Source organism: Acomys minous, assembly GCF_964271855.1.
Source record: "Acomys minous genome assembly, chromosome: 3".
Lineage (NCBI taxonomy): Eukaryota > Metazoa > Chordata > Mammalia > Rodentia > Muridae > Acomys > Acomys minous.
This window is the reverse complement of record NC_140485.1, coordinates 37,281,361-37,296,307: the sequence shown is the minus strand read 5'-3', so window position 1 is coordinate 37,296,307 and position 14,947 is coordinate 37,281,361. Positions and strand designations below refer to the sequence as shown.

Sequence of the window (14,947 nt, the reverse complement as noted above, 5' to 3'; positions counted from 1 at the left end):
TCCAGGGGACATCTCTGTTGGGCTAGTGTCCAATTAGAAGTGAGTATATACCATGTGTATCTTTCTAGGTGTGGGTTAACTCAGGATAATCATTTCTAGTTCCATCCATTTGGCTGCAAATTTTAGGATTTCCTTGTTCTTAGTAGCTGAGTAGTATTCCATAGTGTAAATGTACCACAGTTTCTTTATCCATTTTTCTACTGTGGGGCATGTAAGTTGTTTCTACGATGTGGCTATTATGAATAAGGCTGCTAATAACATGGTTGAGCACAAGTCCTTGCTGTGTGGTTGTACAAGTTTTGGGTATATTCCAAGGAGTGGAATAGTTGGGTCTTGAAGTAGCCATATTCCCAGTATTCTGAGATAGCACCAGATTGATTTCCAAAGTGGTTGCACAAGTTTGCACTCCCACCAGCAAAGAAGGAGTGTTCCCCTTTCTCCACATCTTCACCAGCATGTGCTGTCACTTGAGTTTTTGATCTTAGCCATTCTAATGGGTGTAAGATGGAATCTCAGAGTCCTTTTGATTTGCATTTCCACTTTACATTTTAGCACATTATATAAAACCCCACGTTTTTATTTCGTTGTATACAAGATAATTAATTCCTCAGCATCTCTTTAAAAATATCTTATTGATATGAAATCCATGTACCATTAATTCATCTACTCTGAATAAAAGACATTTATTACTATGTCAACAGAGTTGTACAGTGATCACACTGTCTTTGGGATTTTTCATCACACATGAAAATATTGCATAATCGTGAGTTTTCTTTCCCCATTTTCCCTTTCCTTTCTAGTCTGTCTCATCCATCCCTGCCCCAAAGTACTTATTTACTTTTTACGTGTGTGTGTGTGTGTGTGTGTGTGTGTGTGTGTGTGTGTGTGTATCTTTAATGAAGATAACTAACTGCAAAACTCAAATGTCCCTCCCCTCAAAAGCTAAATAATAAACAGTCCAATAAAATGGTCAAATAGTTCTCAAGAGAAAAAAATAGAAGATGGCTAATAAACACACACACACACACACACACACACACACACACACAAACACACACACATTGGTTTTTTGACACAGGGTTTCTCTGTGTATCCGTTGCTACCATTGCTATCCTGGAACTTGCTCTGTAGACCAGGCTGTCCTAGAACTCAGAGATTTGCCTGTCTCTGCTTCCCTGGTTCTGGAAATAAAGGGATGTGCCACCACTGCCCAGTTTAGGAAATATTTTTGAAAGTGTTCAAAATTCTTAACCAACATTATAAATCATATTAAAACTACTTTGTGATTCCTTATTGCACTAGTAAGGAAGGCTATTATATTAAAACTATGGTAAATATATAGGGAAAAAGAAACCCTTATACACCTGGGGATAACAATATGAAATCAGTGTGGAGGCTTATCAAAATACTAAACATAGAATCATATGGCCCAGTTATACTCCAAGATATACAATCAAAGGATTTTGTATATCCCACCACAAATATGCTTGCTCATTCATGATTATTTTTTGTCTATTCATAATAGCAATGAAAGAGACCCAGCCTAGATGTCATCATCAGACGAGTGGAATATTGATATTGTGGTATACTCAACAATGTAATTATATTTATTTGTAAGAAAAAAGAAAATTTTAGTAAATTGTGAAACTAGAAAACATATTAAGTGAGATAATCCAGGCTCAGAAAGACAAACAAGCCATGGTATATGTCATATGCAAATCCTAGCTTATAGCCAATAAATATGTGCAATTTGTTGGGATTAGTTGTATGTGGAGGCCTGGACACTAGAAAAGAACCCATAAGAGGAGACAAAGAAAATAAACTTTAAGGGGCAGGTAAGGTATTAGAATGCATAGGCTCTTGGGGCTGCAAAGACAAAAGTGGAACTGAGGACAGGAGTGTTAGGGAGCTAAGGGAGGAGGAACAGGATGCAGAGAGGAGAGGAGAGTAAGTCTAACTATGTAAATATAAAGATGCCATAAATAAACCTATTATTTTGTGGGATAATATTAAAAAAGAAAGAGGCTCAAATAACCCAGGGTCTATAGGTTATTTTTAAAATGATTATCTAGGTTTCTTGTGAAAAATCCAATATAGCAGTAAAAATGAGCTTGTTTACAAACTTGCTTTGAACAAATTGCGAGATAAAATCTTAAGTTAAAATAAAGCACCAAAATGCCAACAAAGAACTTACATAAGTGGCAGACGTCTGGGGCGCTAAGATAAGTGGGAAGTGTAATCATCTTGGAAGTTATTAGACAAAACACAATATGGCATTGTTCCTCACTATTTTCTCACTTTATATAATATTGTCTTTCCAAAATATTTAGTATTATATACATACAAACCCATGGGATATTATTTAGTAATTTTTTATTGAAATTGTGTTTTCAAAAATGTAGACTTTGATAAAGGTTTAATTAAAAACAATTAATATTAGGTAATATGAGTTGTTTTCTAATACACATTAAAACATATCATTAAAATACTGAATAGGTTACTGTAGATCTTGGAAATTATTGAAAGGCTATGCTTTTACAAACATGAAAATATAGCAACCCATTAACTATTTAGCTTAAATAAAACTTCATCTGGGTTTAGTATTTTTATTACCAGAAAGAAAGAAATGAAAGAAAGCAGTTGAAAATTTTGCAATTTCACAATTTAAACAAAAAGAGGAGGTGAGGTGGAGGTACCCTGAGCATCTGAAGTTCAGGCAAGAAGATGTATTCCCTGAGCACTTCAAAGAATAGGAAGGAGGACCACAAAATAAACTGTATGAATCCTAAAGACTGTTAGTAACTCAGGTCCACAGAGGGCCTACCTCAGGCCATCATCTTTGTTTAACATCTTCATGTTCCATGGGGATACTATTCTGTAAAACAGGGTACTGTTCTCTTTGTTACTGATTGGCTGATTTGAATCTTTTGTAATGTGTCCTTGTGTAGAATCCCAAACTTATTTGAATTCTGCAAAGAGCTTTGAAGATCAGCAAAATACTATGTATCTTTTAGGCACTATAACCCTCCTAAACTGTTTACAGAAGTTCTTTCAAGCAACTTCCTGAATAGAAATTAACAAAATATGTCAGCCTAATATAAAAGAACAGTCAGATAAAAAAAATGCCAGGCTACTTGAATGAGACCTGATAGGCTGTGATCATATGGTGGGGGAGGAAGTCCCCTTCTGACACAGGCCTATGAGAGGGGAAAAGAGTGAAAAGGAGGCAGGGGAACAGGAAGCTACATGTGAGGGGATAACAATTGAGGTGTAACCTGAAGAAATTATTTTTAAAAAGAGGTTAAAATATGCCAGAGTACTAAGAATCCTGTAAGCAACCTTTATTAGTTAAAAAAAAAATAAAATCATATACATGCACAAATCTAAAGTCCTGAACAAATACTGAGTTCTGTATATTAGGGAAACAAAGAGGCATCTCATCACTGATACTGTGTTGAATGCCTAATTTGATCACTGGTGATTTGTTTAAGTAGTTAGACATAGTCAAATGACAATCAGAGGAATAAAATGGGCATGATTATCAAACCTTTAACACATATTTAGATAAAGCTATTTTTTATATATCTAATTTTTTAATTAGGCAAATATTTACTAGATAACAAATGCACATACAATACACCATTCTATTTACTATGTTCAGGCACACAAACCACTGATCTTTAAAGACAATTTTATGCCATTAAATATACGAGGAACAAAACTACATGGTCACATAATGAAGTTCTAGTTTGTCCTTAGAGCTAGTCTTCTGGTTCAGAAAATATAAGATTGTTCAGTCCATTTTTTTTCTATTTTGGAGGGTCCCACCATATCATGCCAGAGCATTGAAAGGATGTGTTTTGGAGGCAGAGAGACTTAGTTTTGAGATTGTAGCTTAATTACAACATTCCTCTATTCCTTTTTCTCCATCTAAACATTTTCACACACCCCTCTCAATTTTGTTCTAGTTCATGGCCTTTCTTTTCCAGTTGTCATTGCATATATATATATATTTCTATGTGTTTTTATTTCTGTTTTGCCTCTGGAGTGAAGCTTGGCTTTTCTGCACAAATATTTTTGGAGTCTTTGGTTCTGATTTTTCACGTAGTCTTGGATCATTCTTTGTTTTGCTTGTTTGCATACAGTTCTCCTTCCCTCTTTACACTCTTTCTTGATTAGTAGGACTTAAACCTTTGGTAAAGCTACCTTTGATCAATGCAAAGTATCATAACTTCTAATGTGTGATTTCTATGGCAGAAGTTGCTTCTTGAAATAAAGCAGTTTGCCATTGAATAACTGCATTCATTTTAATACAATATTCTTCTTAAATAACACATGTGAGAAGAGACAGGAAAAAGGGGAAGTCAGACAGTAGTGCCGGAACATGCAGCACAAACCATGGCCAGGATTCTTAGTGGGCAAGCTCTTCCAGGGAGATAGAACACTTCCCACGCCATTCTGTGAAGCTATAGTTTTGCCGTTGCGTCTTATTCTCTTGCTATAAAAAGCCACATGGTGTGTCTATAAAGAACACAGTCATATTTGGGTGAAAGACATTATAAGTGATTTCTTGGGACTTTGAAAACCAAACAAGTAATCTACCAGAGGCTGTTGTAAATTAGCTCAGTGTCTGCACATCAGTGAGAATGACATTAAATAGTGGCAGCCGGCAGTACAGCCATGGGAATGAGTCCTCAAAATAGTATTCTGAAAATGGTTGGTTGATGATAATGTTCTTTTCTACTAAAAGGCTCCCTTTCTGCTCACCTGTTTTGACAAAGGACCACTGAAAGAGCTTATCAGAGGGACGTGATTAGTCAAATATCATCCCTAGCAGTTTGTCTACTCACTGCACCTATCTGGGTTTCTTATGCTTATAACTATTGTCATTTGTTAATGAAACCATTCTACTTCATCACTGACTATGCTGATACCATCTGCAGAATTATAAGATGTCAGAAAGCCTATGTTTATGAAGGCAACACTCTGAACATCTTATTATTAAATGAAGATGCTCTTACCTAATAAGTATTAAGACCATGTCTGTCTAAAATGACTTTAATGTTTTGAGTACTCTAACATGTACCTACAATTTTTGAAAACCTCAAAATATCACCCAGTGCAATGATAACACAAGAAAATAGCCACATCCACAAATGCTAGCCTGCAGTTCTTTGTCCAGGAATCTTAACTATATCAAATAGACGTATTTAACTTCCCTTTGTTAAGTTTTTAATGAATATATCTTGAATAATGTTTATCACAACATAGGAAAATACTTCAAGAGATATGCAAAGACAATAGTTTTCTGAGTAGAGCTCTAATGGTTCAGAAAGTAATAGAAAGAGTTGACAAGTAGCATTGGATCAAAGTCAAGGGCTCATAAACATAAAAAAAAATGATCACAAAAAAGAAGAGACGAGCTACATCACTACAGACAGGCTCTATCAGCTGTTCATCTTAGAGACACTTCATATGCAGGATATACAAAGAACTCAGAGTGCTAAGTACTAAGTAGACATGTAATCCAACCAGCAATTGGATGAAAGAACATAGCAACACTTCCCACAAGAAGTACAATAAGCAAATAGATGGGTATGTCTATATCATTTGCCACCAAGAAAATTCAGTCAGGATAGCTATCACCAAGAAAAAAAAAGTTAGGATGCATAGGTAAATGCAGGCTGTGAACACCATCAGTGGGGTTGTAAATTGGTCCCGGCACTGTGGAATCAGTGTGGAGGTTCCCCAGAAAATAACATTACAGTTACCATATGATGCAGCTATGCCACCACTGGAATCAAATGCAACATAAAACAGAAAGACCTGCACGCCTATACTTTACAGTCATATTTACAATTGTCAAGTCAAAGTCACAGGCTAGTCATCTATCAATGGATAAATGAGTTATAATGTATAGAATATGAGGCCATACAGTTATTAGTAAGACTAAAATCATGTCATTTATGGAAACTAAGATCATTATATTTGAGAAAATAAGCCAGATTTACATTGACTTATTGCCAACATTCATTACAAACATATTAAAATATTGTAATGAAACCTACTGTTTTTCATAATCATTAAGAAAAGGAAAAACTAAAAAATATTACACACACACACACACATGTGAGTGCACTCACATGGTGCTTTAACTTGAATATGAAGCTCTAGTTATTCTAGGCAAGTGCTCTACCACTAAGCTACAGACTCACAAAGTAGATATGAATGATACTTAATTATGTCATGTTTCACTTTTTCTTCTATAGAAGTAGAAAAACATCTAAGGTCAGGTGGTTTTCTAAGTACCTTACTTTCTGGCATCCAAATATAAGATATCTGTATCCAATTTACTTTTTAAAATTTTTTTATTATTAATTTATTCTTGTTACATCTCAATGGTTATCCCATCCCTTGTATCCTCCCATTCTTCCCTCCCTCCCATTTTCCCCTTATTCCCCTCCCCTATGACTGTGCCTGAGGGGGGATTACCTCCCCCTGTATATGCTCATAGGGTATCAAGTCTCTTCTTGGTAACCTGCTGTCCTTCCTCTGAGTGCCACCAGGTCTCCCCCTCCAGGGGACATGGTCAAAGGTGAGGCACCAGAGTACGTGAGAAAGTCATATCCCACTCTCCACTCTACTGTGGAGAATGTTCTGACCATTGGCTATTCTAAGTGGATGAATTCAAACTTAAAGGCCAGCCTGCAGATATTCTACAAAATAATTCTCAAGTGTAATGTCTATCACATTCCACGTGAATGAAGAGCCAATTTACAGAGAAAAATATTGGGTTTACATGAAATATATTATAAGGGAGGCTGATCTACTTGACTGTGGAAGCTTGAAACGGAGCCACCTTACACAGCTCTAGCTGTAATCCTCACAGTGACCCCTTGCCTCCGCCTTTTAAGTGCTGGGTTACCGGCATTTGCCACCATGCCCAATCCGAAGCTGCTACTTCTCACATATTGCTTATGTTTTACTTACATTATTGAAATGTCCTATTTATTATATGATATAATATAAAATTCTTTTTCATCAGGGCTGAGGACTGAACCCAGGGCCTTGTTCTTGCTAAACAAGTGCCTCTACCACTGAGCTAAACCTCCAATACTAAACTTATTACATTCGAACCTGATTTTGTCTTGACAATCTTTCTTTTCTGCTGTCCTGGTTTGAGGCATCCCACTTTTATCAGGTAAATATTCTTATTCTCCATTTTTCTATTGCCATTCGTTACCTGCTAAATGTAGCAAACATCCTCCTGTCTGTATAGGCTCAGGTGCTTGCCAATGTGACACTTATTTCCCAGTTCAGAGACAAGATAGCTATTTTTTACTCAGCTTTTAAGGCACTTTTTTTTTAGATTTCATGCACATAACATATAGAATTTATCAATCTAATCTTCATTTTCTTATCTAAAAATCCTACCTGTGGAGGTAAGTGAAATAAGTGGAGAAGAAAAATGACAAGAGCCTCAATGCCTCAGTGTACAGCACATACATCCCTTTTCCAGGGAACATTTGCCTGCTTCCTTTTATTTCCTGTACAAAATCTCAGCACCTATTTTCTTCTGTGTATCTCCATTCCCTAACTGATTGCATTTCCTTCCTTACAATAGTTAGACAAAATGTAGGGAGGACAGGTACCAGGTGCTACTATCATATTATTAGACAATATCAACTTCTGAAACCACTGACTTTTACATAATAATAATAATGTGAATACTTTTCTGTTTCTGTCTTATTTTATTCGTTTCATGTATAGTAATGTGAATATATTTATGTACATGAGGTTTAGAGTACATGTGGAATATGCACAAGAGTAGGCGCTCTACACACGCCTGAGTCCTTGGGCTTCTAGGCCCTTGAGGAAGAGGGAAAGTGTTGCACTCTATCACACTCCACCTTATTTATTTAATGCAGGATTTCCCAGGGATCCTGTAGGAAGTATGGTCATCATGCCTTGCTTTGTACGTGGGTTCTGAGATCTTAGCTCAGAGCCTCATACTCTAACTCACTGAGACAGTTCTTCAGTTCCATAACTATGTTTTTAATGCAGTACATACTAAGCACCAGTGCCAGTGAAGGGTTGCTTTTACTTTTGTTTTGGTGAGGCATTGTGTATATGAGGCACATGTTCTATCACTGAGCTAGGCATGCCCCTGGTATCTGAACGTTGACTCAATCACTGACTCACTATAATCACCCACGTGCTGCCATTCACTTCACTCCACCTTATAGAGGAACCCCAGGTTCAAAGTTTTAAACAATTTTCCAGTGTCACGCAATGTAAAAATGTCAGGATTTAAGGCAGCATCCTACTGTAAGGGCCCATGTTCCTAAGGATATAAAGTTTACTGGAAGACGTAGTCTCTTGAAAAACGATTAAAAAATCCCTTCAGTTCCATGTCCATAGCACTAAGTGATGTAGCAAACGGTACTTTTTCAATGAATCTTTTAAGTTCTTGACTTTTTAAAAACATATTACCCACTACTACTATTGTCAGATATATAAAGACTGCAGCCTGACTGACACTTGATGCTTCATAAACAATAGATCCTCCACACTGATATGTAGTCTTAAGAATCATCACGATGTGTTACCTAAACTTGAGTTCATCTTGTCATTTATGTAAGCAGTTTCTATGGACACAGAATCAAGTGGAATGTGGCTTGATGGATTTCAGTGACAAACCTTGTTCAGCAACACAAGGTCATCTGATTGGATGTAGTTCACTGTCGAGAGAACTTGGTTTCTGTAATGAATTCTACAAATCGATTACTGGGTATATACTGAAGCAGTATATTCTCCCAAGCATAATTTCTTACACCACGCCATACTTTCTTCATACCTCCATTCCAATTCAGCTCTCTTCATTGTGCATGATATAGTAAGGCAAGCCTCTTGTTTGGTCAGGCAAATATACATTCTCAGTTTGATGCATTTATGGTCAAACTAAGTACCTTGTTGCATGTCATTTCTCCAGATTCAAACAATTTTCTATATTCTAGCAATGTGACTCTAAACTTTTATTATTTACAGCTATGCTTTTGTTCTTCCCATATGTTTATAGCTCAATGTAAAATTTGTTCATAGCATGCAACGGCCCTGGGTTCAGTCCATAGCATTAAAGAGGTGAGAGATTGTTCAACAAAGAGAAAAGGAAAGAAGGAAGGAAATAAGAGGGGAGAAGAGAGGAGGTGTGAGAAAAAGTTCTCAGAAGTAATTGCAGCGATAAGACCAGTTGTCTTATTTCTCTTCAAGGCTATAGAATCAATTGCATATGTATGTATTCACACTGAGTGTGCTACATAATATGTAACATGTAATGAAGATCATACTCCGTGGTTATGATATGTGTTATTATTGTACAAAATAGTGCAGATTTCTGTTGGAAATCTGTGCGTTTGAGGCGAGCCTACTGTACAAAGTGAGTGCAGGACAACCACGATAGCACAGAGAAACCCTGTCTCAAAAAACTATACACTCTTGAAGCCCACACTAGCGGCTTTGCATTGCCTCAAGCTACCATGTTTTCTAAGTGCCTTTATTTAGTAATACACACATTTAGCACATTCATCCTGCATTGCTGTTGTGATTCAGCTCTGTGTGTGCAAAGAGTTCAGACAATTACAATGAAAAATACTCCATGGTGCTTCTTCTTTAAGAGAATAATTTAGTCAAGAAAGAGGAAAGGAGAACATATTATAATTTGGTGAGATTTGTTCCCCTGTGAGGGCGAGAAAAAGAGCTTTAGTGCTTTGACAGAAAAGATGAAATGACTGTCTTGAAAAGAAAACTTGGTTCAGAAGTGACATGTGACTTGAGTCCTAAAGAAGTGGGTAAGGGGGTCTGCACAAACTGATGCACCAACCAAGGACACTGTAAGCAGAGAACCTAGACTCCCTGTTCAGATGTAACCCATGGACAGCTCATTCTCCAAGTGAGGAAGGGGAAGGAGGGAGAGCAGGGTTCAGCCTCTGAAAGGAACTGTGGTGTTGCAATTTAATCACTGCCTCTTGGCAGAGAGGTGCTGTGGAAACACAGAGGAAGGGGATGCAGGCTATCCAGAGTGAGCTGATATAATAAGATGTGGTCAGTTGGTCTGGGAGGGAGACCCCGCTTGTCAGAGGTCTAGGGGAGAGGAATAGCAGCAGAGCGGGGAGGAAGGGAGGCAGGAGGAAAATAAGAGCCAGGGGATAATAAAATAAAAAATTTAAAAAGAAGTGAATAGCATGGAGAACAGAGTATCTGTAAACATCCTAAAACTAAGGAAATCCATTTAAAGTGCCAAGGGACAGGTTAGATTAGTCACACTCAAGGCCTCTGAACAGTCGGTTTAATAGCAGTAATTTGCATCTGAAAGGACTTGGAATAATAAAAATCCTACCTCTTACTTACTCTAACATTTAAGTGCTAGTCTTGAAGGCATCATGTTTTTGTTAGGTAGTTAGTTAGATAGATAGATAGATAGATAGATAGATAGATAGATAGATAGATAGATAGTTTATTTAGGTAGTTAGTTTGTTTTTCTCCAGGAAACTATAAACCTTTTGAGGATAGCAACCATATTATATACACTTTATATCCATTATGTTTCATTCATCTCTTCCATGCATGTAAACACAACACATGCAAACACACACACACACACACACACACACACACACACACACACACACACAGCACATACAGACACCAACTAATAATTTAACTTGAGATTTTCTTTCAAAATCTATGAAATACTTAGCTTTATAGATTTTTAAATTTATGCCTTACTCTTGCTACTATAAACAAAAACAAGGGAAGTCCCGATATTCCCATATGACTACTGATCTCTGTCTCACAAATGATCCTAATTTTGCTTTCTAGCTCTTTTTCACTCCTTATTTCTCTACCATAGTAGAGAAATGCTCACCAAGTAATGAGCACAATGCTGTTTTAACACCGTCACATCAGTATACATACCTCTTACTGCTACAAACGTTCACTCGTGCACCTTTTGTTGGTCAAAACACTATCGTCTTCCACCGTAAGAGGGCAAGGTCATCTCACCTCCAGTCTCAGAGGCAGAGTTTCATATGAACACATACCTCTCTGCTTGTTAGCCTCAGAAAAATGTCTTAGCCCCACAGTGGAGCCCACGGCTGGGCATGACAGCCAGCTATGCTCTCATCTTGGAAGTCCATGCCCCTACTCTGTGTTCTCTTCCCATAGACCAATACCAAGTACTCTCACAGCCTCAGAGAGGCTCCTCTACTGCTTTGATGCCACTCACGCCATTTCTTCCGTGTTGATCTCTCACCTTGCAGTCCTCATGCATCATATCTACCTTTGATAACTTGCTTAAGCAGCGTGGCAGCCTTCCTACATGCTTGCACTGCCTTAAGACAACCAGTAGACAAGCTGAAGCAGTGCTTTGCCCGTTTCTTTTGTTACTCTTTCATTGTGCCGAAAGCTTTGCAAGTAAAAGACTTTGCTTATTCTTCTTTCCCACCCCGCTTAAATCGATGGATTGCCAGGCCAGGTGGTAGGCTGGAGCTGCTAAGGCCAAATACAAGGTAATGGCTCTTGGCTATGTGACTTGAACTTCGGCATCACCTGATCACCTGCTAAGCTTGAAATTCTTGGGCTTTAGTGGAACCTAATGCTAGAAGGAGTTGTCACTTTTTAAAACAATTCCTGCAGATAATTTTGATATTCACAAAATTTTCAACCTCTGATATCTACTTAGATATCTAAGTAGATATCTGGTATCTACTTAGAAAGAGAAGCATGCATATTTTAAAGCTTGCTGTAGCCTAAATTTTTTAGAATGTGAGAAAAAAGTCTGAAATATCATCATCGAATGTAATCTCACTTTTTTTTAAAAGGAAGAAATGTCAAAAGAAAAAAATTATAGTTGAATCTGAAATTAGTGATATATCTGCTTCTAAAAGTGAAGCATTTCTTATGCATATCAACTTTAATTATGCCAACTTATACTTTTCTCTAAAAAAAATATCCTCAGATCAGATCCAAACCTAGTTTTCTACTTATAGCTGATAATAAATTTGTTTTTTTCCTCCTTTATTAATTTATTCTTGTTACATCTCAATGGTTATCCCATCCCTTGTATCCTCCCATTCTTCCCTCCCTCCCATTTTCCCCTTATTCCCCTCCCCTATGACTGTTCCTGAGGGGGATTACCTCCCCCTGTATTTGTTAAAAGGAAAAATGAGAATTAACAATCTGCACTTCTTATATTTTGAGTGTATTTCAAGCAATGAATTTATCTAAATGATGTATTAGACTAAATGATTTATTAGACTTTATTAGTCTTTTAGATATGTTTTCCCATAGTAATTTTATTTAGTTTGTTTAAATAGAAATCAGTGCCTATTCACTGAGCATTACTATAGTATAGAGGTACAGGGAAAGCATAGTTTTGATGATATAGAGTAAACACAAGTGACTAAATTATGTGGCTTTCATTCTCTGAACCCCATGTATTGAACACATCCACCAAAGAATGCGCTACTAAACCATTTAAACAGTCCATAAGGACAGGAAAGTTAAAGTATGGACAAGAGAGCAGCAAAGCACATTTTGAATTTGTACAGTGTAACTGACATTAGTCTAAGTTCTATATTGAACATATTTTATTCTTTTACCTCTTGCTTTTACTTATTCAATATAATAGAGTCTCTGATTTATCTAATGAAGAACTGAAGCCGAATTTTTAGGATAACATGATGGGGCAGAGACTATGGATTTCTGGTGGATTCTTAATGCAACAAATCCATTTAGCATGTGAATTCTGAATATTCCCTTCACAGAATTAGTTTGCAGAGAATAAATTTGCGTATGCCTTTCCTAGTAACTGCTTGTTTTAAATACTTGTTTTGTTTTGATTTGTTTGCTTGTATGTTTTTAATGAACACTTACTTCCACGTCAGTGACTATCGATTTTAAGTGATTTGACCATGAATACAGATAGACCAGCTTGTGAAAATCATAGATCATTTATGTAGTTTTAAGTTTAATTCTCAGTTTTCCTTGCAGCACTTCTTCTCTGACTTGATACTTTGACATTAACAAAGATGTCATTGGGAATTATACCTTAAGAATGTTCAGAAATATATATCTCTAAAAAAAATATATTTTACATAATTCCAAATCTAGGACTATGTTAGAATTTCTGAATACTCTTTTGTGAAATAAATAGTAACATATTAAGGTGATAACTGTTTTCATGCAAGATAAACACTGATGACTATCTCAAACACACACTTAGATCGTATTACTTCACTTTAACAGATACATTTCTAGCACCACAGAACTTTAAAACGTCTCCATTCTCAATTTTGAAAATCCGTATCAGTTATTCTTAATTGACTGCTCTATGCATGCTTAAAGAAACAGAAAATCAATACAAAATTCTTAGATTGAAGTGCCTTTAAACATACCACAGTCAGGAATCTGGGTTCAGCTGCATTTGGAAATCCTCATTGCTGATAACAGTCTTCCCTTAACAACCTCACTTTCTTCCTTAAATCACTCTTCAGCATGACAGCTGAAAGTTCTGCCTTCCACTGCCTGCTTGATCCAGTAGCTGGAGTCTCATCTTGTGAATGCTGCACAAAGCATTTGACTGGAGGGTTTTAAGGCAACTTTTTAAATGCCTGGATATGAATAATGACTTTAAAAGACAAGATAATGCATCTCTTTATAAGAACTTCTGCATTGATTTCTATTCATTTATATTAGGGGGTGGCTAAAGTACAGTACAGGGCTGCCTCATGTGTCACTGGTTAATAGTGTCGATGTATGATTCATCTAAGTGACATTTAATCATATAATGTCAGTGACATTTAATGATTTGACTGTCAATTTTTAATAATGCATTACATATGGTATTTGAATGAGCTGAATAAGTTGACACAAAATGTGGGAGGTATTTTTATTTAAATAATAAAGGTCTGGCAATGTGACCTTTTTATTGGTAAATTTAGCCATATTTTTGGTAACTTAGAGACTTTAGTAGGATTTCCTTTTCTTTTTAAGAATTTATATATTTTCTGTACTTTTAGTCAATTAAGAAAGGTACAATAGAAACGTCATGGTTTCTGAAAAAATCCTGCACCTGTGAAGTTTCACAATGCATTGTATTGTGTCCTGGTTGACATACTGTGGATTAAGCATAACAGAATTTAACTGTTACCACAAAATAAACAAAATTCACCCATTTTGCCCTACTAATTAACATTTATTTGATTAGATAAAATGGCATGTAGCTTTTATTTTTGTCATAACACTTCCTTGATCTAGCTTGAAATTGGGACTGATAATAATACATTGAACCCAAGAAGAAACCAGTGATTAAACATGGCCTTAAATTAATCATCATGTTTACAAATTGGTTTACTTGCATGTTGATGAAATAGCAAATTTTATTTATACAGGAGTTTGAGGCTATTTAACTACAAATAATACAGAACTGAAATCAATGTATGTAAAATTTACACAGGCAAGTAGTCGTAGCTGTCATTTTATAGTTAAAGTCCCCTTTAACTTAGGCTTAGCCAGGAGATCAACCTGCCAGATGAACGCTGAGGCAATGGTGGTACATTCCTGGGAGGACATTATGCCCAATACTGTATATCTAGTCAAAAACTTAGCTGGGAGATGTCATGTGCCCTCGTGGGAAAGCTACCTCTGTTGTTTTGCTAAGTAGGCACACAGCCAAATTGTCTTCTGAATGTTCATGTTTATAGCTGTAGACCCGTGCTGCTTTCAGCACTGGACAAATATACAAATTTGCAGTGTATGAAGATTAGCCACAGACCTAGGAGTGGTCAAAGTGATTGTTGATTTCTCATCCTTCCCAAGGCTGGAGAAATCATGAAAGAGGGAGAGGGAAAACTTAGAGACACAGAGGGTGGAAAAGTAGTATAGACAC

General features: G+C 36.5%; 1 protein-coding gene across 3 annotated transcripts in view; it reads right to left on the bottom strand.

The window, feature by feature from the left end:
• ANO3 (anoctamin 3) overlaps positions 1-14,947 on the bottom strand; it is a 236,171-nt gene that overhangs the window by 131,071 nt on the left and 90,153 nt on the right. The window contains exon 1 of one of the 3 annotated variants that reach the window (XM_084775286.1): positions 13,455-13,611. The exons of 1 other annotated variant lie outside the window; for it this stretch is intronic. The gene's annotated coding sequence lies outside the window, so the exon portion shown is untranslated. Of the gene's footprint in view, positions 1-10,974; positions 11,309-13,454; positions 13,612-14,947 lie in introns of those variants that run through there. One more of the 3 variants, XM_084775287.1, reaches the window with a different exon arrangement.